Below are 22,436 nucleotides of genomic sequence, written 5' to 3'. Positions count from 1 at the left end.
ACCACAGGGCCGTTTGATGGATTGGTTGATAGTATGTTCAACCAATACACAGTTGGTGTGTATTTTGAATAAATAGCAAGAGCGTGGAAGCTTGGTTCCATGTGTGTGTATGGCTTGCATGCCACACTCCTTGCTGGCTTTGTGATTTGCTCATAGAGGAATTCTTTCTCTATCGTTTGCCACTTGGTATGTATGACTTAAGGAATTAGCTAACGGCACCCAGTGTTATTGCAATACATTTTTAGGTTTATAACCTAAAACGGGGGACTTTTAATGTGCATTTTTTAACTCTCTGTGTAATCCGCAGTTCTGTATTTCTGTCTCATGGTGGCTGGAAATAGAAAAATATTTGCGCCTGTCATTCCATTCATCAGATTTGGTTTCCATTGCTGGGAGGTGCATATTTGGAAATTGAATATACATAAGTACCTTTTCACAAATTGAGCTTTTATGTAGCCAAATCGATTTAATTCTTAAATCTGTGTTGTAATGTATGGCATTGAAGACGTTCTGTTAAGATCATTTTGGGAGCATTCTGCCAGGGGAAGTTAATAAAGGTATAATTTTGAGGGTAAGCAGGACGCTGCTTCTCTGCTCAGCTCAGCTCTGTTCTGTGTTCTGTGCTATCACTTGGAACAGATGCATTTTTATCCTAAATGCAGTGGATGGATGAAGAATGATTTAGTAGTTGACTAGGGATCAAGTCTATGGAAATACCTTTCTAATTGGTGTACCCTGGTGGTGGTTGTTTTTCTTTGTTTGGCTTCACTTTGAAAATTGCACTAATTTCCAGTGATGGATGAGTCACATCAAGGCTAATCATATGGCACAAGCAGTGAACTTTATGAAAAGAGTGGCTTGTCCCATTCTTTATTATTATTATCTTTTTAAATATAGCTTTGGAGTTTTGTCATTCTTCCCTACCCACAATTACATGATCTTCTAATGGATGGGACACTGTCACGTAGACTTCAGAGCTGGTATTTTCTATAAGTCACAATTTTATCCTAAATCCCTACCTTATGATGGTGAGTCCAGGCCAAAAGAGTCCAGCACTGTTAGTGCTGTTTGTTGAGCTGATCTGGGCACCATAGTGGCCAGTCCAGCAGGGAGACACCAACTGGAGGAACTCTGAGGAGGACATTTCTTGATTTCTTTTAGCATTTTTAGCTTGCAAATATGTCAGCTACCCAGAACTGGCAATTTGGTTATTGAATATCAAAACCTTACAGAGAAACACAGAGTTTAATAAATTAAACATAAAAGGCTGGAGGGGCAAAAATCCATCATAGCTCAGGTTCTAAATCTTGTTCCCTTTTCTTGTGGACCAGACCAGGTACTCATTCAAAGTCAGCTTGCTCCTCTCTGTAATAACTCTAACAAGTTCAGGTCTTGGATTTTTTATTTTTTTTATTGTGGTAAAATACACATTATATGAAATTCACCAGGTTACCCATTTTAAGGCCTACAATTCAGTGGCATTTAGCACATCTGCAATACTGTGCACATATCACCTCTCACTGGTTTCAGAACCTCTCATCAGCTGAAGAGAACTCTGTGCCCATTCAGCTCTTCCTCCCCAGTCGCCCCTCCCCAGCCCCTGGCAGCCTCTCTCCTGTTTTCTATCTCTATGAATTCCTCTTCTACTTTGGGTACCTCAAATAAGTAGAATCATGTAGTATTTGTCCTCTAGCGTCTGGCTTCTTTCACTCTGCATGACATCTTCAGGGTTCATCCATGTTAGAGCGTGCATTAGACTTTTGTTCCTTTTTAAGTCTAATATTCCATTATACATACATACATTTTGCATATCCATTCACCCGCTGGTGGACATTTGGGCTGCCCCCACCTTTTGGTCATTGTACTTAGAGCTGCAGTGAATGTTCCTTATGAATCTTGGCTTTGAGGTATATAGCCAGGAATAGAATCCCTGGGTCACATGGTACTTCTGTCCTGTAAAGGCACTGCCACACTGTTTTTCCAGAGTAGTGCTTTGATTTTGTTTTTATCTGAGTAAAGTGGAAGGAGAATGGGGACCGGGTGTTCCAGGTAGGCACGTTGATAGCACTAAGAAGAGGCAGAAGGCAGGGAGCCCAACTCACACACATACCTCAGCAGGGGAGATGTGTGTCTTGTGCTCATTGGTCTCTTCTGAGTGCCTGAACTGGGCTCTGAATGTTGGTCTGGTTTCAGGGTCCACCTTCCTCTTGACGGTGACCAGGCCTTACCCCCAATTAAGTGAGTTCTCATCTGGAGGGCAGGACCTGGCATCTGTCTCCTGCCACTTTGGTTGTTAATCCAGTTGATCATGGTGCACAGCCGGGGATGAGAACTGTGATGGTAGCGTCAGGTTTTAATGTGTTCGCAGGAGGCACTGGTCTGAGGTGATACCAAACAAAGGCTCATATCTGAGAGCTCACCAAGTGCCAGATTGCTGTCCACCCTTGAGGAGTAGTGTGTCAGGTAGTGCTCACAATAGCCTGATGAGGTAAGTGTCACTAGTATCACCTTTTTGCCAAAGAGGAAACAGAAGCCCAGGGAGGCTGCGGACTTAGCTGTGAGTTGAACACCCGGGGCCCCAACTGGCAGGAGACCTCACTGTGGCTAACTTCTAGTCCGGCTGCCTCTCAAGCCTAACAGCCACAGGAGAGACAGGATGAAAATATTCTGGGAGTTTAGTGGACAGAGACTGATTGTCCTGGCTTGAAGAAGAGACACCTTTCTCCAGGTGCTGGTGTTTGCCTTCAGGCCTGAAAGCTGCTTGGAGTTTATATGTCGAGATGGAATATCTGTCCACTCCACAGAGGTGGCAGGTGAGCTGAGGAAAAAGGCTTAGTGTTCTGAGTGCCATTGGGGAAGACTAGGTGATGTGGGTTTAACTAGAGCACAGGGGTCTGAAGAGTGACAGGGAGAAGACATTTAAAAAGTGCACAGGGCCTCACATGTAAGCTGAGGCATTTGGACATCACTGAATAGGACCTGAGAGAGACAGCGGAGGCTTGGGAGCAAGAGAGAAGGTGACGAGGAGGAGTTCCAGAACCACCAGGGCTTGGGCCAGTCGGAGAAGGAAGAGGCCCCTGGGCCAGTGTGGCTTTGGGGCCCCCCCAAAGGGCGGAAGGCAGCAGGCTTACTGAGGCAGAGATGACACTACGCTGTGTACTTGGGGACCAGGACAGGGGCACAGAAATGACACCGGGTCATGTGTGCATCAGGCAGCCTATTTAAGGAAATAGGGCTTGAAATATAGTTTAGAAGAGTTTATTTTCCCTGAACTGGTTAGGCTAATGAATCCTCAATTATCCTAAAGGCTCAGGATTCCAAAGAATGGATCTTTTGAAGAGGCAAATCCCATGGATCATACAGAAATGATAATAATAATGCTTTGGTATAGCCAGGCAAGCAGTGAAGAAAGATAGGGGTGAGATCCCACTGGGAAAGTGGGTCAGCCCTAAATGGCCTGACCTCTGCCTTTACCTCCCTGCAAGGGGGGGATTTCTCCACCATAGGAATAAAACTAGTAGCTTATTCATCTTTATTATTCTTGCCACCTCATGAATAATGTCTCCACCTTCATTTGCATGTGTCTGTCACTTTGCTTGGTCTCTAAAGGTTGTGTATAAATTTGTAAATTAGTCCTTCTTTACATGCATAAGGCAAATGCTCCTTAATGAATCATTTGATGAATTTTTAAAACAGTGCATAATCTTCACCAGCCAACTTCTTACTCTGTGTTTTGCCAGTTTGATTTTATTTAATGTGGGGTATAACTTTACTGGCATCAAATTTCTGCCCATGAACCAGAGAATCAGACTACCAGGATATTAGACAAGCCCACCATAGACCTGTCTGTGTTGGTAGGAAGTGGAGCATAGCTAAAACATCACTGGTGACCACGGGAAAGTCACAGCACCATCTCTGTGACTGTTATTTTCAGTTTAGCCCCAAATATTAAAACTGCCAGCACCCGTATTCCAGAGCTGTGCTATCTGATTAGGTAGCCACAACCACACTTGGCGATGACTGCCATATTGGACAATGAAACAGAGGGTATCCACTGATGCAGAAAGGTCCATCGAGGCAACACTGCCCCAGAATAATAAAGACAAATGCCATAGGTTTTATGACTGTTGTTGGCAAAATGTCTTATTTTAATGATTTATTCTTTGGGGTCCCCTTGCTCATGTGTGAACCCACAGTGTGTCACAGGGCAGTGAGTCTGCACAATAACGCAGAATTGTCCAGTGGGACAAGCCCAGCAATTTAAAAGGCCCCTGGGTCCACCCCCAGCTTTGGGCTATTAACTGAGTAATACTAAGCAAGGTCAATTCTTTGTCCTTTGAGTCTTACAGTTCTCTTAGTGATTAAAAGCAAGGGAAAATAAACCCCAATCTCAGTAGGATAGTTTGAGGAAATCATTAGCTTCAATGAAAATATAAATCCACAGAACCAGTTTTGCTGTGAGCAGAGGGGATAATGAGTATCTTATAGATGTCAAAAACTATAACACACGAGAACATGTTTGCCAGGTCAAGATCCGCATGGGCCTCCTGTCTTGGTTACCACTCTCCCATCCAGAGCTCATCTGTGTGCTCTTCCATTTCACACAGATGAAATGTCTGACCCTTGTGACCTTTGACAGAGTAGATTGCTAAGAGCTATTGATGGCATTAGCATAGATGAGCCTCTGTTGGTGTGGACAGCCAAGTGTAGCACACCCATCTGGGAAGGCCATTTGCTTACCATCTCATGTCAGGACTTGATCTAAGTACCAAGCCACCAGCACATCACCCATTAACCAGAGCAGGGAGGTCTCTGCTCCTATGTCACGCTAACGAATGGGAAACCTTTGGAGATATGTTTGGAGGTTTTTCGGTCTGAGAGGTCATACAAATATATTTGTTTTTTTGTTTGTTTACATTGCAAAGATTTTTAATACTTAGGGATTTGATGTGATTAAAAAATACTTTCCTAGCGTGCAGTTCTAAAGCAGGGAAAAAGAAATGAAGCCTTCAAAGGAGAGAGACGGCACAATGGAGCTGTAAGAGGTGTCCAGAGCTGCTTTTTTTGCACGTGAGGGCTTGGAGAAGGGTCCCCTGATACATCCTGGTTCTTGATCTTCATCCCTTGGAGCAAATGTGCATAGCCCTAAGTTGGTGGTCAGCACTGTGAGCCTTCTGTCTTGGGGCACATGGATGTGAAAAGGATGCAGGAGGGAAGGGTGAAGTTCATGCTTGTCTTTCTGGATTCAGAACTGAGGCTGGCGCTGATCATGGGAAATGTGACGATGGCTGGCTCTGGGCCTCCAGCTGCTGGAGAGCTCACTGCACTTGGTCTTTCTCCTTCAGAGGCTGGCCTCCTGTCTGTCACAGGTGTTGGGGTCCCTGCCATCACTGCTGCACAGGTGGTCTTTAGCAACACAGCCCTTGGCATGAAGAGAACTTGTCTCTTATCCTAGAGATTTCCTCTGCTTTTTGTTTTAAATTGACTTTATTGTTTTTAAATCAACTTTATTTTATAGAGCAGTTTTAGGTTCACAGCAAAATCAAAAGAAAGGTACAGAGATTTCCTGTATGACTCCTGCCCCCTGATATGCACAGGCTCCCTGTCAGCATCTCCCACCAGAAAGATTACACTTCTTACAATTGGTTAATTTGACACATCTCTATCACCCAGAGTCTGTGGTTTACATTAGGGTTCACTCTTGGTGTCAAACATCCTGCAGGTTTAGACAAATGTATAATGATACATTTCCTCATTGTAATATCATATAGAATAATTGTACTGCCCTAAAAATCCATCTGTGATTCCTCCACGACTCCTGGAGGCCACTGATCTTTTTTTTTTTTTTTTTTTTTATGATTTATTTATTTATTTATTGATGAGCGACAGAGAGAGAGAGAGGCAGAGACACAGGGAGAAGCAGGCTCCATGCAGGGAGCACGATGTGGGTCTCCATCCCGGGTCTCCAGTATCACGCTCTGGGCTGAAGGCGGCGCTAAACCCCTGGGCCACCGGGGCTGCCCGCCACTGATCGTTTTACCGTCCCCATACTTCCCCTCTTCCAGAATGTTGCATAGTTGGACTCATACCGTATGTAGCCTTTTCAGATTGGCTTCTTTCACTTAGCAATATGTGTTTATTATTTTTGTGGCTCTGTAGCTCATTTCTTTTAACACTGGATAGTATTCCATTGTCTGGAGGTTTATTTATCCATCCACCTACTGAAGGCACTCCCAAATATGGGCAGTTATGAATAAAGCTGCTGTAAATGTCTGAGGGCAAGTTTTGAGTGGCGTAAATGTTTATCTTGTTTTTATGGTGTCAGATTCCTGAGCCCACAGGGCCACCTCCTGCTCAGGTGTGCTGGGTATGCTTTCTGGCGAGGTGAACTCCTGGAGTGTTGGCTCTCGTCCACCAGCCGATGGTGGTTTTGTGTCAGGTTGTACCCATGGTCAGTACCATTGATGCTGACCCTGCTCCCACCCCAGGGAGTTAATTCCAGGGGAGAAGGGGCAGAGGGAGGAGAGTCCTCATCTCTCATTCCACCTGTTGGATTTCTGTGAGGCAGCTGTCTTAGTCCTAGTGAGGGTACCCCAACCCCACTCCCCTGACTTCCCCAGCTCTTGGATCAGGACATGGCGTGGCATGGTTTGGCAAGTGGCTAGCCCGGGTCACAGTAAGGATTCAGTTTTGGTTCAGTTTATGCCAGGCTTTGCCCCTCTGTTCTGATGGTACAGGATGATTAGAAAGTCCTCTGGTTTCTGTCCCTGGGGAAAGAGAACTGACCTATGTTTAAATGACTTCAGTTGCATAGTATTAGTTACCTTAATTTTTATACCATGATATTAAAATAAGAGGGATGGCTGCCTTTTGAGAAGGAACCTTTTCACAGCATGCCCTCTGCTATGCCTGCCTGCATGGTATCCTGAAGCTAACTGGGCAGTACGTGCAAGGACTTCATCTGTCTGGGGTGAATTTCTCAGGAAGGCAAATAACTGGAGTCTGGGTCAAGAGGAAAGAGGAGTGCGGCCAGCAGTGTCTCCCTCAGCTTGAGAACTGAGGGACCTGGGGCAGCTTCGCTGACTTTACTGACTAGAAGGTATCATGCGGACAAGGGCAAACCTGCATTTGACAGGAAGGCAGATAATTGCAAAGTGGAGGGGAATGTGGCTGCTGATTTCCCTTACTCTCCTTGGTCTCACCGAACCATAAGCAGCTGAATTTCGGTTTGCAAAAGGCCCCCTTTACACGGCAAAACCATTCTAGGGATGTGGAGAGTGAGAGCTGAAATCCTTGCCTAATTTCAGATTAAGCAAAACATAAGCATTTGGCAAACGCCAAGATTGTAAAGTTGTGCAAGCAGAAGAATCACTTTGAAATTTGAAACGCGGCCCCAGATGTTTGGGAGTATTTCCATTCGGCTGTTCTTCCTAGCGTGACTGGCTGCATACCTCCCAGATGCTGAAAGCCCATTCCTGAATGTTCACTCTTCGCCAAGTACTGCACATGCCGTCTATGAAGAAGGAATACCATTGAGTGCCAGTTGATTAAGAGAGAATTGTGTAAGGGAGGAGCAAGGCAGGATTGCTCTCAAAATACTCATTTATCAGCACTTTTCAACTCTGTATTTTGGATTTGGTGGGATAAAAGATGTCAGACAACTGGAGCTTGCTCTTGTGGGGTATATCGGTTCAAAGTCAGGGTGCTTGTGGGCAGACTCCGAAGGGAGTTATATGTCGGCGGTGGCATTCAGAGCGCAGCATGGAGCAGGCACGGTCCGCAGAATCTGCTCTGGTCCGAAGCCGGCACTACCCTGGACAGCTGCCAGGGGAAGCCCAGGTGCTGGCCTTCTGTGTGCCACCATCTGATCTCAAGATGGAGTAGAAGAGGTAAACCCTCACTAGCCTGGCCTGAGGCTTCTCTCAAAGGCAGAGTAGCCTTAGAAGAAAGAGGGAGGATTCTAGAGTCAGACCCAACTGGAATCACTTACCTCTTGACAGTTGAGCCAAATGGATTAAATATGCAATGAAACTTTATTTCAGAACTTCTCTGAGGACATCCTTATTTAAAGTCTCTGTTCTAGAACAGATCAAAAGCACTCATCTGGCTGGGATAAAAGCTGGGAGACTAAGCAGTGTCCCTGTTCTATGAGCAGCATCAGGACTGTCCTGTGTGCCTTGCCTAATACAGCAGCTGCGGACACAGTGGCTGCTCAGGTCTGACTGTGGGTTGGGAGCTCCCCACCCTGCCTGGGGTGTGTCTTGGTTTCGTTCCCTATACCTCACACTTGCTTGTCACCCTGTCCATGTTAAATAGTGACATCAGTATGGTTTTCCAAAGTCCAAGGGTTGGGCAGCCCAGGTGGCTCAGCGGTTTGGCGCCTGCCTTCAGCCCAGGGCGTGATCCTGGAGGCCTGGGATCGAGTCCCACATCGGGCTCCCAGTGTGGAGCCTGCTTCTCCCTCTGCCTATGTCTCTGACTCTCTCTCTCTCTCAAGAATAAATAAATAAAATCTTAAAAACAAAACAAAATCCAAGGGTTAAGCTTGTTGCATTATTTGGAATTGAGAAAGAATTGGTCCCTATGGCATCCTGATATAAACTCTACATTTATTTCCCCTTCTTCTGAGCCAGTGAAGGCAGTGGCTGGAAAGAGACGAATGGTCCTCACTGTGTCTGCCCACAGGCCCAGCGGAGACTCCTAGAACATGAAGTGCTTTCCTTTAAATGTTCTGAGCCTAGAGCTTGCATTTACAAGGACTTTGCTTTTCCTCTATTGCAGCTTATTTGTCAGAGAAATGCGAATACAGCTTTGTGTTTCCCAATGGGAAGGGCTCACATGGCAAAAAGCAACCCCATGGGGCTTGTTCCAAAGCAGAAAGTCCTTCCCCAGCCCCATCTTCTCCTATCATCCCTGTTGTTTTTAAACATTAGCTTTGTCCCCCTTCCCTCTTTTTAAAATGTGCTAACTAGGGGGAAGCCAGGGCAGAGCCAAACGAATGTGGCTGGCTTGCTCCCAGGCCTGGCCTGTTCCCCTGTCCCAGACATCCTGGCCACATCCTACCTCCCCTGGTCCACCTTGGAGCCCCTGGCAGCTGGGAAGAGAGAGGGTTAGGCATCATGGTGGTCCACTTTCCCTGCGTTTAGGATTTTAAATCTCCTCTGACGGTATATGCAGGGCTAGAGAGGGCAGTGGCAGGTGCCAACTGGAGCAGCTTCCATTTTAAATCTTCAGCGGGCATCTGCTTTGAGAGCTTGTTTGGAGGTTCTAGCAGGGGAGCGCAGCTACTCGTATACCCTTGACCGAAGAACGGTCCTCCTCTATCGGGGATGGTCGTCCTCTTCGACCGAGCGCGCAGCTTCGGGAGGGACGCACATGGAGCGGTGAGGGAGGAAGGGGACACCCGCCTAGCCAGCCAGATCAGCCGAATCAACCCTGGCGATCAATGGGGTGACAGATGTCGCAGCCAGATCGCCCTCACATCCGGGCATCTGCTTTGAATGTGGCCTGAAACCAAGCCCCTGGGATGGGAAAGGATTTTTGTGCCAACCAGGGTTTCAAGTAACCAGCATCCCCCACCCCCAGTGGGCAGGAAGGAGGGCAAAAGCAGCAGTCTGGCTGCCAGCCTGGAGTCCATAGGTGGCTCTGGTCACTAAACACAGCCTCTCCACCCACACCATGAAATAAAATAGCCTCAGCAGGTTTCCAGAAGAGTTGTTTTGCGTTACCTGGCTGCACTTGACACCTGGCCCCTGTGCACCTGAAGTCTCTCCCTTAGGTGGTCCTTTGCATCTCTGCCTCTCACTCACTACTCATGCTCGATGGTCAAGCTCTTAAGTCCATGTTCACTTTTTCCTTCCGTCTGGCAAAAGTCTACTCATCTTTGAGAACCCTGCGTGTCCCCTGCTCTGGGAAGGCATATGACTCCTCAGGCTGTCCAGCTGCTGGCTTGTGTGTCCGTCCCCTCAAACCTCCCCTGCGGTGCTGTCTTCTGAGATGCTGCCCATGCTGTGGCTGTTCCCTCTCTGTCATGGGTTGTTGGGGAACACTAGAATGCCTGTCACTGCAGCCCCGCAGAGTATGTTTCTGGAATGAAGGTGGCTGTTCTCCCTGCCCACTTTTCCTGGCCATGATCCATCGTGCTGGCCCCTGCTTGCCTGGCTGGCTGTTTCTGGGCAGGTGGCCCTGTGGGGAGGGGGCACGTGACAACCATAAAGACAGGTCTCCTTCCTCCTGCCCTCTGCATGGTCACCAGGGGCCCCCTTGACTGGAGGGACAAATGTAACCACAGTGAGCACAAGACTACCTTTCCTGCTGGTAGAACAGCTCCAGCCACAGGACCACAGGACTCAGGTTCTCCGCAGTGGATCACAGCTTCCCCTGCATCTTCAAATCCAAGGCTGGTTTCTATGCTATAAAAAGGAGGTTGTTCGACCTATTAGATCCACATTTGTTATCTGGGATCATTTAGTCCTATCCCAACCTCATCAAAATATCTAAACTCTCTGCCTACTAAGTCACCAGAGTCAGTTATTGATTCTAGCACTTTAATGCACAATACACAGAACTGTTGTGCCTGTAAGATAATTGGTATTCCTTTCCCATAAAATCTCAACACAGAGGCAAGTGCTACAGGTGAGTAAGCAGTGCCATGCAAATGAATTTATTTCTGGAGGAATCTCAAGCTGTCTAGGCATGGTGCTCAGTTGGGTATGTGCAGAGCAGCTGTGATGACCAACAACCCTGGACTCAGTGCCAGGCGTGGATTAAAATCCCTGCCCTGTGTGGCCCTATAAAGTTTTCTCAATATTTCTGAACCTTTGATCTGTAAAATAAGGCTAATATCACCTATCTTGCTGGATAGGCAAGTGAGGATTAGGATGTATGTAATGCTTTTAAGATTGTTTCATAGGACCTCAAGAATGGCTGCTATTAATGACAAGTTATAGCAATTTAAGTAATGAATATTGATAATAAGAAAAACTATTCATGAAAGAAAGACACATGAATGCACAAGATGCTAAGGTACATGAACACATCTCTCAAATGTTTTTCTTCTTTCTTTGCATTCTTTGAGGTATGCAGTCAATAATGGAACTCCAACCTTGGATTCACATTTAATTAGATTGTTCTCATCAAAACACCACCCCTTCACTATCTTGCCACTTAATTTAGTAAATTGGTAGAGCAAATGTGGCATGCAAATTGCTTCTTCCTCACTCCAGAACATCATTCATTGCCAAAGCCAGCATGGATTAGAAGCATTTGAAGTGGAAAATAGTTGAGTCAGAGCATACAGTTGTCAAATTTTTATTATCTGCTTACAGTATTTAAGATTATGCTTTGTTTCCATTTAACAAAGGAAGAGAAATGTTGTTGGGGATTTTATTAAAATAGAAATTTAACAAACACACTCTTCAATGACTAGATGGATTACAGGAGATAAGACTAATCAATAAAGCATTAAATGTTGCCAAGCCAATTTAGGAGCCTTGTCTAGATAAAACCCTCTCATGGCAGCTCAGATCTGGTAAAAATGAATGTGTAGCAGATGTCAACCCTGGTCCCCTGCCATGCAACTCAAGGAAAGACAGATTTGGGGATCCCTGGGTGGCTCAGTGGTTTAGTGCCTGCCTTTGGCCCGGGGTATGATCCTGGAGTCCCGGGATCGAGTCCCACGTGGGGCTCCCTGCATGGATCCTGCTTCTCCCTCTGCCTGTGTTTCTGCCTCTCTCTCTCTCTCTCTCTCTCTCTACCATGAATGAATAAATAAAATTTTAAAAAAGAAAGTTTTTTTTTAAAAAAAGGAAAGAGATTTCTAGAGGGGAAAGACTCTACTTCCAACTACCACTATGAATGCTGGAAGAAATGCCTAAGGGATTGGTCACAGGTTGACTTTCAAGATTGGCCATGAGAATCCCAAAGTTCTGACCAAATTCCAGTGGATTACCTCACCTTCCTGACATCCCAGTGTGGTTAGGACTTCAGGACTTCTGTGAAGTGGAGAGGGACCATTTTCTGGCAGGTCTCAGCTCTAAAGATGATCTGTCCTGGTAATTTAGTATTGAAGCAAATACCACATTTCAAGAATGGGTGACTCACGTTCTTTAAAAAATAATCACCGTGACCATTAGAAATCAGGGTAAGGAAAGAAGGGCAGGGAGAGAAGGAGAGAGGGAGAGAAAGTGAGAAGGAGAAGAAGGTAAAGGGTGAGGGGGAAAGGACAGATAGGCAAGCACAGAATGCCTGGCATGGCTTCTCATAGTCTCGGATCCCTAAATAATAGCAACCCCTTCTCCCTTTTTAGCAGAACTTTGGGTATTTTGCATTTCCCATTGAAGTCCTAGATCCAGATCCTCCTCTGTAAACCAACCTAGTCTGATGGCAGCCAGACCAGGCAGAGGCAAAGCCAAACCTGTGAAGTGGCTCCCAAGGGCAGCCTTGGCCTTGAAAGGTATGGCAGGATCCCAGGATCCTGAACTAAGAAGTGTTAGTGCTCCTTGCTTTGGAGTTGAGCTTACATCAGCCAATAAAATTGTCAGTCTTAAGGAAGCTTAGCTTTCTAAATAAGGCTATAAATAATTTCACAAATAGGGCCTGTGCTGTATAATAGTGTGTGCTGATTTTTGAGAACTACTGCAAGAATAAATTTACTGAATGAATAAATCTGCAGTAGCTGCCAGTCGAATGTGAAAGGACGAATCCAATACAGAAATAACCTTTTAAAAAGGATGCATTAATGGAGCACAAAGGGTACCCACATAAGTGATTTCTAATTCATTAAGGGGTAGACTGTCACCTCATTTTTGGTTTTTCAGTAGATAAGAATTCAAATGAGGACCCTTCTGCAGCTTGGAAATCAGGCTTCTTGTGTCTGCATATCTCACCACATTGGGATATGGGCAGACAGCTTTATTGCCATCAATTAAAGTTCCATGCACAACTCTTGTAATGTTAAGATGAGGCCAAGAGGTGACTTTTCCCTGGCTAGATTGGAATTTAATGAGAGTAGGCAGACATAAAAGCAGCTAAGTGTGGGATGTGGGCATGGCCATGAAGCTGTGTTGCAGAGGGATTTTCTTGTACCATGTCAGTGTCTTTATCATCCTACCCCTGGGATTGTTTCATTAAAATGTTATAGCACAGATAGGCAGGAACTTGGGGATTGCCTTTTGCTGTTTCTGCTGGCCTTGCTTGAGTGTCTAGGATGTATTCCAGAGAGAGTCTTGGCTTCCATGGATGGAAGGGGGAAATGTGGGGGAAGAAGGAAGAAGACCTAGGGAGATTGGTCTGGAGGTTGTCACCCCAAAGGATGTTTGGTGAGACTTAAAAACAAACGAACTATCCGTGTGTGTTCTCTGCTAATAACTTGTAGCCCCTACCTCTCTGTCCAGGAAAAATACTAAAAGTGGTGGTGGGCAAGCAGAAACTGGGAACTCCTCAATATAGTGGTCTCCAGTGTGACCTGAGTCCATGTGCTTCTGCACTGGGAGCTAGAATCCTTTATGCCCGTGTGGTTTGCATGCGGGTTCACCTGTGTGCTTCTGGCAGGAGCCAGAAGAAATGAGGAGAACCATGATGGCTGTGCTCCTGCCCTCGTACAAGTGGTGGCAAAATTTGGAAAAGATGGTGAACGTGAAGACATTGCTCCAGTTAACTTGTTTTATGCATGTTAACAATTGTGATCTTAGGTCCCCAGATATCTCAGAGTGCTAACCTTTTCATTTCTTTAAGTTTATATATTTTTAAAAGATTTTATTTATTTATTCATTAGAAACACAGAGAGGGGCAGAGACATAGGCAGAGGGAGAAGCAGGCCCCCTGCAGGGAGCCCAATGTGGGGCTTGATCCCAGGACCCCAGGCTGACGACCTGAGCCAAGGCAAACGCTCAACCATCGAGCCACCCAGGCATCCCTAATTTTATTTTTTAAAGTATTTTTTAGTATAACTACCACCCCTAATTCCAGAACATTTTCCTCACCTCAAAAAGAAACCTCATACCCAACAATAGACTCTTCCTATTCCCTGTCTGCTCAGCTCCTGGAAACCACTAATCTGCTGTCTCTATGAATTTGTCTATCCTGAATATTCCATATAAATGAGATTAGATAATATGTTGACTTTGTGTCTGATTTCTTTCACTTAGCATAATGTTTTCAAAGTTCATTCTGGTTGTGACATATATCAGCACTTCATTCTTTTATAGGCGAATGGTAATACTGCAGTGTGTGGTTAGAACACATTTGTCTATCCAGCCATCAGTGGACAGACATTTGGGTTTTCTTCCTTTTTGATTATTGTGGATAGTTCTGCTGTGAATATTCATGTGCAGGTTTTGTGTGGGCAGATGTTTTCATTGATGTAGGAGTGGAATCACTGGGTCATATGGTAGTTCTGTGTAGCTGTGTTCAGAGCGGCTGCACCATTTCCACCAGTACATCTCTACCAGCAGAGTATGAGAGTTCATTTCTCTACTTCCGTGCTTACATTTCCTGTTGTCTGTTTTTGTGGTTATAGCCATCCTTGAGGGTGTGAACTGGTTTTGATTAATCTCTTAGATTTTAAATTAATAAATCTAATTAATCTATTAATATTAATCTAATAAATTAATAAGGTTGCAGTGACCACTTACCTTTGGAAGGAAAACCACGTCGATGATCTATCAACTAATATTTGTAAACTGCTAGTAAGTCCTTTGAAGATGGTATTTTAAGAAGGCAAAGTTGGTTCTCGATCCTGGAATTCTTGCTCAGAGGCTGTTGATGCCTTCTGGTAGCCAAGTAGATGACAATAACAATGCTGTATATGCACTGAGTGATACTAGGGAGGATGAATACAGATGGGAACAGAGCCTGACAAATCTGCCTCCAATTCTGAGGCGCAGCCTTTTCCTCCCTTATGTGCAGTGTGTTTGAACTTCTGCAGTGTGCATGTGTGCATGTGTGCATGTTGGCACTCCATCTCCTGGAAGCAACAGTGAGATGTCAATTCCCCAAACTCTCTCTTCTTCCCATTCCTAAACAGTAATGACTCATACAGAAAAATGCAGTCCATAACCTTGGCAAGGAAATGGCTATTCTGGGACAGGCCTTTGGCTTGTGTTAAGAAACATTTTAAGAATGTGTGGTTTTTGTGTTTTGTTTTTTCTAGAGGCTGAAAGGGAATATGTGATGACTCTTACCAGGCCCTGGAGGTCAATGCGGGGGTTCTTGACCATATTTCCTTTGCAGTGCTCAGGAACCACACACTAGTCTTTAATTTTCCCTAAGCTCAGCAGCCTACTCCATCTCTACAGCTAGTATCACAGGAGTCAAGGTAGGTCGGTTTGCCCAGGGTGAACCAAGAAATCCTAGAATCCCAGGGCCTGAAGGGGGTCTCAGGGACCTCCTCCTCTGTTTACTTTCTTGGTTTCCCCTTCCATCAGCCCCAAGTGACCCAGCCCCCTTAAAGTCCCCAAATATCTCTTCCATATTGAGTTGGATCCCAGAGCTCACTCCTTCCAGAGGCAGCCCATTCCATTCCCCACCCTGGGTGCTAGGAGGTTCTTTTCCATAAGAATTCTCAGTCTGCCGTTAACATCTACCTGGTGTTCTGGGCTCCATCCTGTGGGCTGCTCTCTATGTGTTTGTCCCAATCTTTTACATGGTGACACTTTAATTAAAGTATTAAAAAAAAAACACCTATTATCCCCTATCTGCACTAATCTGGTTTCCAGGCCAGATATCCCCCCTGTTCCTCCAGTGACCCCTCTCTGAGTATGTCACACACCGCCAGCCCAGAGCAGCATGGATCCTGCCTGTTCCCACTGCCCTCCTGCCTTGTTACTGCTGTTGCACAGCATCACTGATGTGAACGTGAACCTAGTAGGTGTTCATTCCAAATCATTCCTGATGAGAAGCTATGGAGGGTTAAAGTGTGCATAGTGCTTAGATTAGAAATAGTTTTGGGTGCCTGGGTGGCTTAGTGGGCTAAGCATGACCTTTGGCTCAGGTCATGATTCCAGGGCCCTGGGATTGAGCCCAGGCTCCCTGCTCAGTGGGGAGCTGCTTCTCCCTCTGCCTTGCCCCTCCCCCCTCAAAGAAATAAATAATCTTTAAAAAAAGAAAAAAAATGAGCAGTCTTTATACTTTATTTTTAACAATACTTTTATTGTGAAACATATGCACAGAAGTCTATCTAGTTTAAGGAATGATAACACACAGCAGTGCGTCTCTCACTAGCCTAAGAATGTCAGAACAAGAGAGGCTCTTCAAGCAGCTTTCCTATTTTTTTATTGTTTCCTTTGCTTTTCTTATGGCGGCAAAACCATTTAAGAATGTGTGTATGTGTTTCTGAATAGTTTGTTTAGTTTTATTTAGCTTTGCCTGGTGCTGAGTATGACATACTTAGAATCATTACGTGTGACTCGCTTCTTCCACCCAGCAAAGAGTCGGCTGTGTTGACGCTGCAGATGATGTTCACCCGTCTTTCCTGTTGGGTGGTGGTCCGTGATTTGTGTGTATCACACATTACCCACTTTACAGTTGATGGGCATTTGGGTTGCTTCTGGGTTTTTTGTTTGTTTTGTTTTGTTTTGATGCACACACAGAAGTGCATCCTTTCTCTAGAGAACACAGGGCGAGCTTCTTTGGAACTGAGTAGCCAGGCGAGAGCATCTCTCTCCCTCCCACCTGCATTGCTGGCAGATACTTCTTTCTACCCCTTTGTCAACACTTGCTATTGTCAGCCTTTTTAATTTTTGCCAGACTTGTGAGTGTGAAATGGCATGTAATTTGCAGATCTCTGATTACCCGGGGTGATGAGTATGTTTTCGTATATTTATGGAGCACTTCTGTTTGTCTTTTATACAATGCTTGTTGGAGTTACTTCTCCCTTTCTTGAAGATGGATTATATTTATCCAGGTTTATTTCTCAGTAGTGTTGGATATATTACCTGTCTTCATCCTTCCCACCAGAGTAGGCATTACTGCTGCAATGTTTGCCCCACTGGGGAGGAGTCCATGGGGCAAATGGGGCATCTTTCTCAGTCCCCCAGCCCACGGCAGCAAGGTTTACCCTAACCACAGTGTAGGTCTGCTGCTGAGCTATTTATCTATTCTGATGACAAATACCTTATTTCTGAAATGTGTTGTAAATATTTTCTTCCAGTTTGTGGCTTGGCTCTTTCTTTTAGTGCCCTTTGATGAATAGAAGTTTTTTTTAAAATTTTGATGTTGTTGAACTGAGCACATTTTCTTTTATGGTGAATGTTTCATGTTTTATTTTAAATGTATTTTCCAATTCTGGAGCCTTATGTTAAGTTCTAAATGTTTCACAGACTTACTTTTCATATTTAAGACTTTAATTCTGCTGGAAATAACATTGTATATGTATGAGGTAGAGGACCAATCCCCCCCCACCCCATAGATAAATCAGTTTTGCCAATATCATTTATTAAATAGCTTAGCCTTCCCCTGCTGATCTGTAACCATGTCTGTGTGGTGCTGTTTCTGGGCTGGGGCAGTTCCCTCCATCCATTTGTGTATTCCTGATTCCGTTACACGTTCATAATTACTATAACGTATTTAAAGCCTTGATATCTAGTAGGACAAGGGACTTTGCTGTTCTCTATATATTTTGAATCAGGTTGTTAAGAACTTCAAAATTGTTGAGATTTACATTAGGAATGCATTTGAACTACATATCAATTTGAGAGAAAATCACAGTTTTTCTGAACTTTCTACTCCAAAACATAGTATTACTTTCCATTTATTTAGGTCATCTTTAATGTTGTTCAATAAACTTTCATAATATTTGCCATGAAGGGAATGAATATCTTGTGTTAAATTTATTCCTGATATCATTTATAATAGCAAGAAAAATATAGAGTATTTTTTAAAATTCTGTGCTCTGTTGATTGTGTATAGAAAGACAGTTGACTTTTGCATATTGGTGGCTGTGTCTAGTAACCTTGCCAAATTCTTAATTTAATCACTTCTGGGTAGTAGTTTTGGTTTTTACCTAGTTGATCATATCATCTACAAATGATTGTAGCTTTGTTTCTTCCTTTCCAATCTATCTACCTTTTTTTCTCTCTTGTCTGACAGCATCCCCAGTGCAGTGTTGAATTAGAGTGATAAAAAAAAAAAAGCATCTTTGCCTTGTTCTTGATCTTCAAGGTACTGTGTTCAAGATTTCCCTACTCAGGATGGTGTTTGTTTTAGGGGTTTTGTTGATATTCTTTATCAGGTTAAGTGTATTTTTCTCTGTTTCCATTTATTCAGAGGTTATTTTTAAATGGAAAGTCAAATTTGAATTTTGTCAAATGATTTTTTTAAAAAAAACTTTTGAGATGATATAGATTTTTCTCTTTCAATCTTCAGTGTGACAAATGAGTAATTTTTCTAATTTTAAACCATGTTATATGCTTGGAATACCCAAATTAGATATGACGTGTTATGGTTTTTTATACATTGATGGAGTCAGCTGGCAAGTCTTGTATTTAGGAGACTGGCTTTCAGAGCAGCTGGCATGTTTCTCATTCTTGCTTCCACAAAGGAGGTAGCCTATTAGCCAAAGTTTCTTAGGTAGCTCTGAGAAGACTCCCCACTGTGAATGGGCCTGAGGCTTCACAGCCTACCCGCTTGCCAGCATCAAAATGGTTCAACAGAAACCTCACAGTAAAATGGCTTTGGTGCACTCTTCCCAGGGTTCCTGTGTTCACTTTTGACCTTTGCATAATCCTTCTTTGTGTGACAGCTCAGCCATGTATTTCTTTCTCTTGTTATTGTAGATACTTTCATACACAATGGCAATAGGTCTAGTAGAATGACCCCGCGTATCCAGCATCAACAGCTATCAACATTTGCTCATCTTATTTCCTGTCTCCTTTCACTTTGTGTGTGCGTGTTATCTTTTAAAGCCAATTTCAAGCATCATATCATTTACCTGTATGTGTATATATATATATATATATATATATATATATATCACTATGTATCTCCAACAGATGAAGTCTTAAAAAAACATAACCACAATATCATCATATCTTTCAAAATTAACAAAAATTCTCTAATATCACCCATGTGCAAATTTCCCAGATAATCTCTAAAATGTGAAATTTGAAACTGATGATGTGCTACTATAATTGAATTTAAATTTAAAAAAGAAAAATAAATAACATGTCTTTCCATGGCTTCTTTGTTTGTTTGAAGTAAGATCCACGTGTGGCACTGGATTATGTCTCTTCTGTTCCTTTTCACCTAATAGTTCCCACTGCTCTTCATGCCATTGATGTGTTGAAGAAACCTAGTCGTTTGTGCTGTGGAATTCCCATGTTCTTGACTTTGCTGGTTACATCCTTGTGTTGTTATTTATCACGTGCCTGCATCCCCCATGTTTCCCATAAACTGGTTTGAATAGATTTGTTTTTTGTTCCCCACCCCCAAGAACACTTCATAGGACGTGCTGTGAACCTCTCGTTTCAGCAGTGCATTTCAAACATGGTCTTGGTACTTTTAAATCTAGCATCTTAGTTGTTTCAGTCAGGAGGCTTGTCCAGGATGTCAAGATGGTAGTACCGATAGGATTGGAAATCCAGAAATAGTTTTTGGTGATGTGACTATTCTCCATTTTAGGCTCCAGGTTGCACATTGTCCTGTAATCTGATAGCATGTTTCTTCTCATCCCCCAATCTCTGTGTTTGTGAACCAGAGTGATCATGCATCTCTGCTGGCGGGGAGGTGGCGGGGAGGTGACAGCCACTGACAGGAGCATTAAATGCCATCCAGAGTTGGAAATGTGGAAATGTCAAGCATGTGAAATCCCAGTTCCCACCTCCACTCTCTGACCCAGGGATCGTGATCACGATCGTGATTGTGTTAATGGAGTAGTCATGACAAGCCTGTGCCCCCCTTCCTCCCATGTCCTGGCTGGCCTTTCTTGTCTCCCTGGTCTGGTCACATGTCCACAGAGGCACCACAGCATCCACATTTCTTGTGGTCAGATATTTATTGTAGTCACCTTCCTCTTCTCTCAGTGTGTTCCTCTCACTGCCATTGCAGCTTCTTGCAATGGGCTGCCTGTCCACAGCTCCTTGGCATTTCAACCTGCTGTCCTCTCTGTGTCCCTAACTCTAGACCCAGTCATTGACCAAGCTTTGTGGATTGCCTCTAAATCTTTCCATCCGGGAACCATCCTGGAAACTTCTGAGCAAAGAGGAAATCATGGCACAAGGGCTTCTGCATGGAGATAGGTCCCTGTGAGGAACACTTCTGGTCCCAAAGGAATGTGAATTCACTAAGACTCTTCCAATGGATGGAAAGCAGTGGATTCTTTGTGCTGGGAGGAAAAACAAATGATCCCAAAAGCCGTGGCTAGAGCCAGTGTCTGTCCCCTCCCCCTGCCATGGCCCAGCTTCCTCAGGCACATTTCTGAGATGGAGGGTCAGTTAGTGGAGTTCTGAGCTGGCAGGCCAGTACAGGACGCTTCAGCAGAGAGGTCTAGGCCTCTCCAAGGGCTGCTCCGAGGCTGCTCTTGGTTTGATTAGAGCTGAGACAAAAGACAGCAGAAAGGAAAGTAAAATAAATTGAGGGAGCCTGATGCCAACTAAGCAATAGATGCTTTTTCTTACCATAGATGAGCCCAGCATGCACCTTCAACCCACCCGTTCTCCCATGTTTAGGCAGTATTTCAATGTCCAGAGTGTGACCAAAGAGGAAAGTTATATGAAAGTGAATGGTTCCTAAAAGTCTCTCTGGAGAACCTTTTAACTTTGGGTCCAGATAGATCACATTTTCCAGTGGATTCTTGGGTCTCCAGTCATTGAGCCAGGCATTGAAAAGGGGATGCCATGAGAAGACAACATTCCTGGCCCTTAAGAAATATGTAATTTCATCTAGATGAAGCAAATGGTTAAAAAATTTAAAAAGCTGCATACGTGGTATATGTACCGACTGTCCATCTTCTCCCTCTCTGGGGAGAGTGAAGAGGTTCTCTGAGGGAAAATGCTGGAAAGAAATTCCTCTGCCCAGTTCCTGCCACTTTGAAATGTATGTGATGAATCTGCCTAACCTACTGGTCCACAGAAAGAAGAATGTTGCCTTTTCCTCAATTTTGGTTAGCACTTCAAATGTTATTAGAAAACTGAAGAAGGGATCCCTGGGTGACGCAGTGGTTTAGCGCCTGCCTTTGGCCCAGGGTGCGATCCTGGAGACCCGGGATTGAATCCCACGTCGTGCTCCCGGCATGGAGCCTGCTTCTCCCTCTGCCTGTGTCTCTGCCTCTCTCTCTCTCTCTCTCGCTCTCTCTCTCTGTGACTATCATAAAAAAAAAAAAAAAAAAAAAAAAAACTTAAAAAGAAAAGAAAAAGAAAACTGAAGAAAAATGGTGAACTTCTTGTGCCCATCTCTCTCGCCCCCCCCCCTTTTTTTTTTTTTTTTTTTTGCTTGTCATCATGGCATGTCTCAGAAGTGTCCAAAGCTTGGGGCACCTGTGTAGCTCAGTCAAACGTTCGACTCTTGATTTCAGCTTGGGTTGTGGTCTTGGAGTCATGGTCTCAGGGTCGTGAGATTGAGCCCCACATGGAACTCCATACTAGTGTAGAGCCTGCTTGAGATTCTCTCTCTCCTCCCTCTGCCCCGCCCCCTGCTCACACTCTCTCTCAAAAAATTAAAAAATAAAAACAAATACAAAGAAGTATCCAAGGCTTTTGTCTTGTAGATTTTTAAAAGTCATGGATGTTCTGTATATGATTAACCTAAACAAAAATTATGTCTTCCTCACAGACTTTGTGAGAATGAGGAGTGAGTCAGCCCTTAAACTGTTACATCTCTAGGATCTCACATAGTACCTGGCATGGAGAAGGTAGTCAGTAGGTGGGTGGATGGATGATGGAAGGATAGAGAGATGGATGGATAAAGGTAGATACTTCACCTATGTACACAGATAGGCAAATAGACCCCATCACTCCCCAGGCCCCTGAAGAGGTCTGTGGGGCAGGGGGGAGCGGGGTGTGGTGAGTGTCTGTGTGTTTTCTCACCCTGGTTCCCATCAACGATCCCGCTGTGTGTGAAGGGACTGAGAACTCCCTAGTCAGGTCTTCCAGTCTTCTCTGGGTTGCTGGCACCTGCGAAGTGCTTTAGAAAGGGCGTGCTCATGGGCAGCCCAGGTGGCTCAGCAGTTTAATGCCACCTTCAGCCCAGGGCTTGATCCTGGGTCCCCAGGATCGAGTCCCACGTCAGGCTCCCTGCGTGGAGCCTGCTTCTCCCTCTGCCTGTGTCTCTGCCTCTCTCTCTCTCTCTCTCCGTTTCTCTCATGAATAAATAAATAAAATCTTAAAATAAAAAAAGGAGAAGAAAGGGCATGCCAAGGAAATATCTGCTGAGTGGAAGTTGTGCCACATCTTAGCTGGTTCTGAGCCGCATGTGAAAAGCCAGGCATTTGGAATCCTTGTAGC

The 22,436-nt window shown here is 44.5% G+C and overlaps 1 protein-coding gene across 1 annotated transcript in view; it reads left to right on the top strand.

Moving 5' to 3' along the window:
• Positions 1 to 22,436, top strand: part of SH3RF3 (SH3 domain containing ring finger 3) — a 353,908-nt gene that overhangs the window by 158,288 nt on the left and 173,184 nt on the right. The gene's annotated exons all lie outside the window — the stretch shown is intronic.

The sequence above is a fragment of the Canis lupus genome, chromosome 10 (genome assembly GCF_011100685.1).
Source record: "Canis lupus familiaris isolate Mischka breed German Shepherd chromosome 10, alternate assembly UU_Cfam_GSD_1.0, whole genome shotgun sequence".
Taxonomy (NCBI): Eukaryota; Metazoa; Chordata; class Mammalia; order Carnivora; family Canidae; genus Canis; species Canis lupus.
This window is presented reverse-complemented; position numbering and strand designations above follow the sequence as displayed.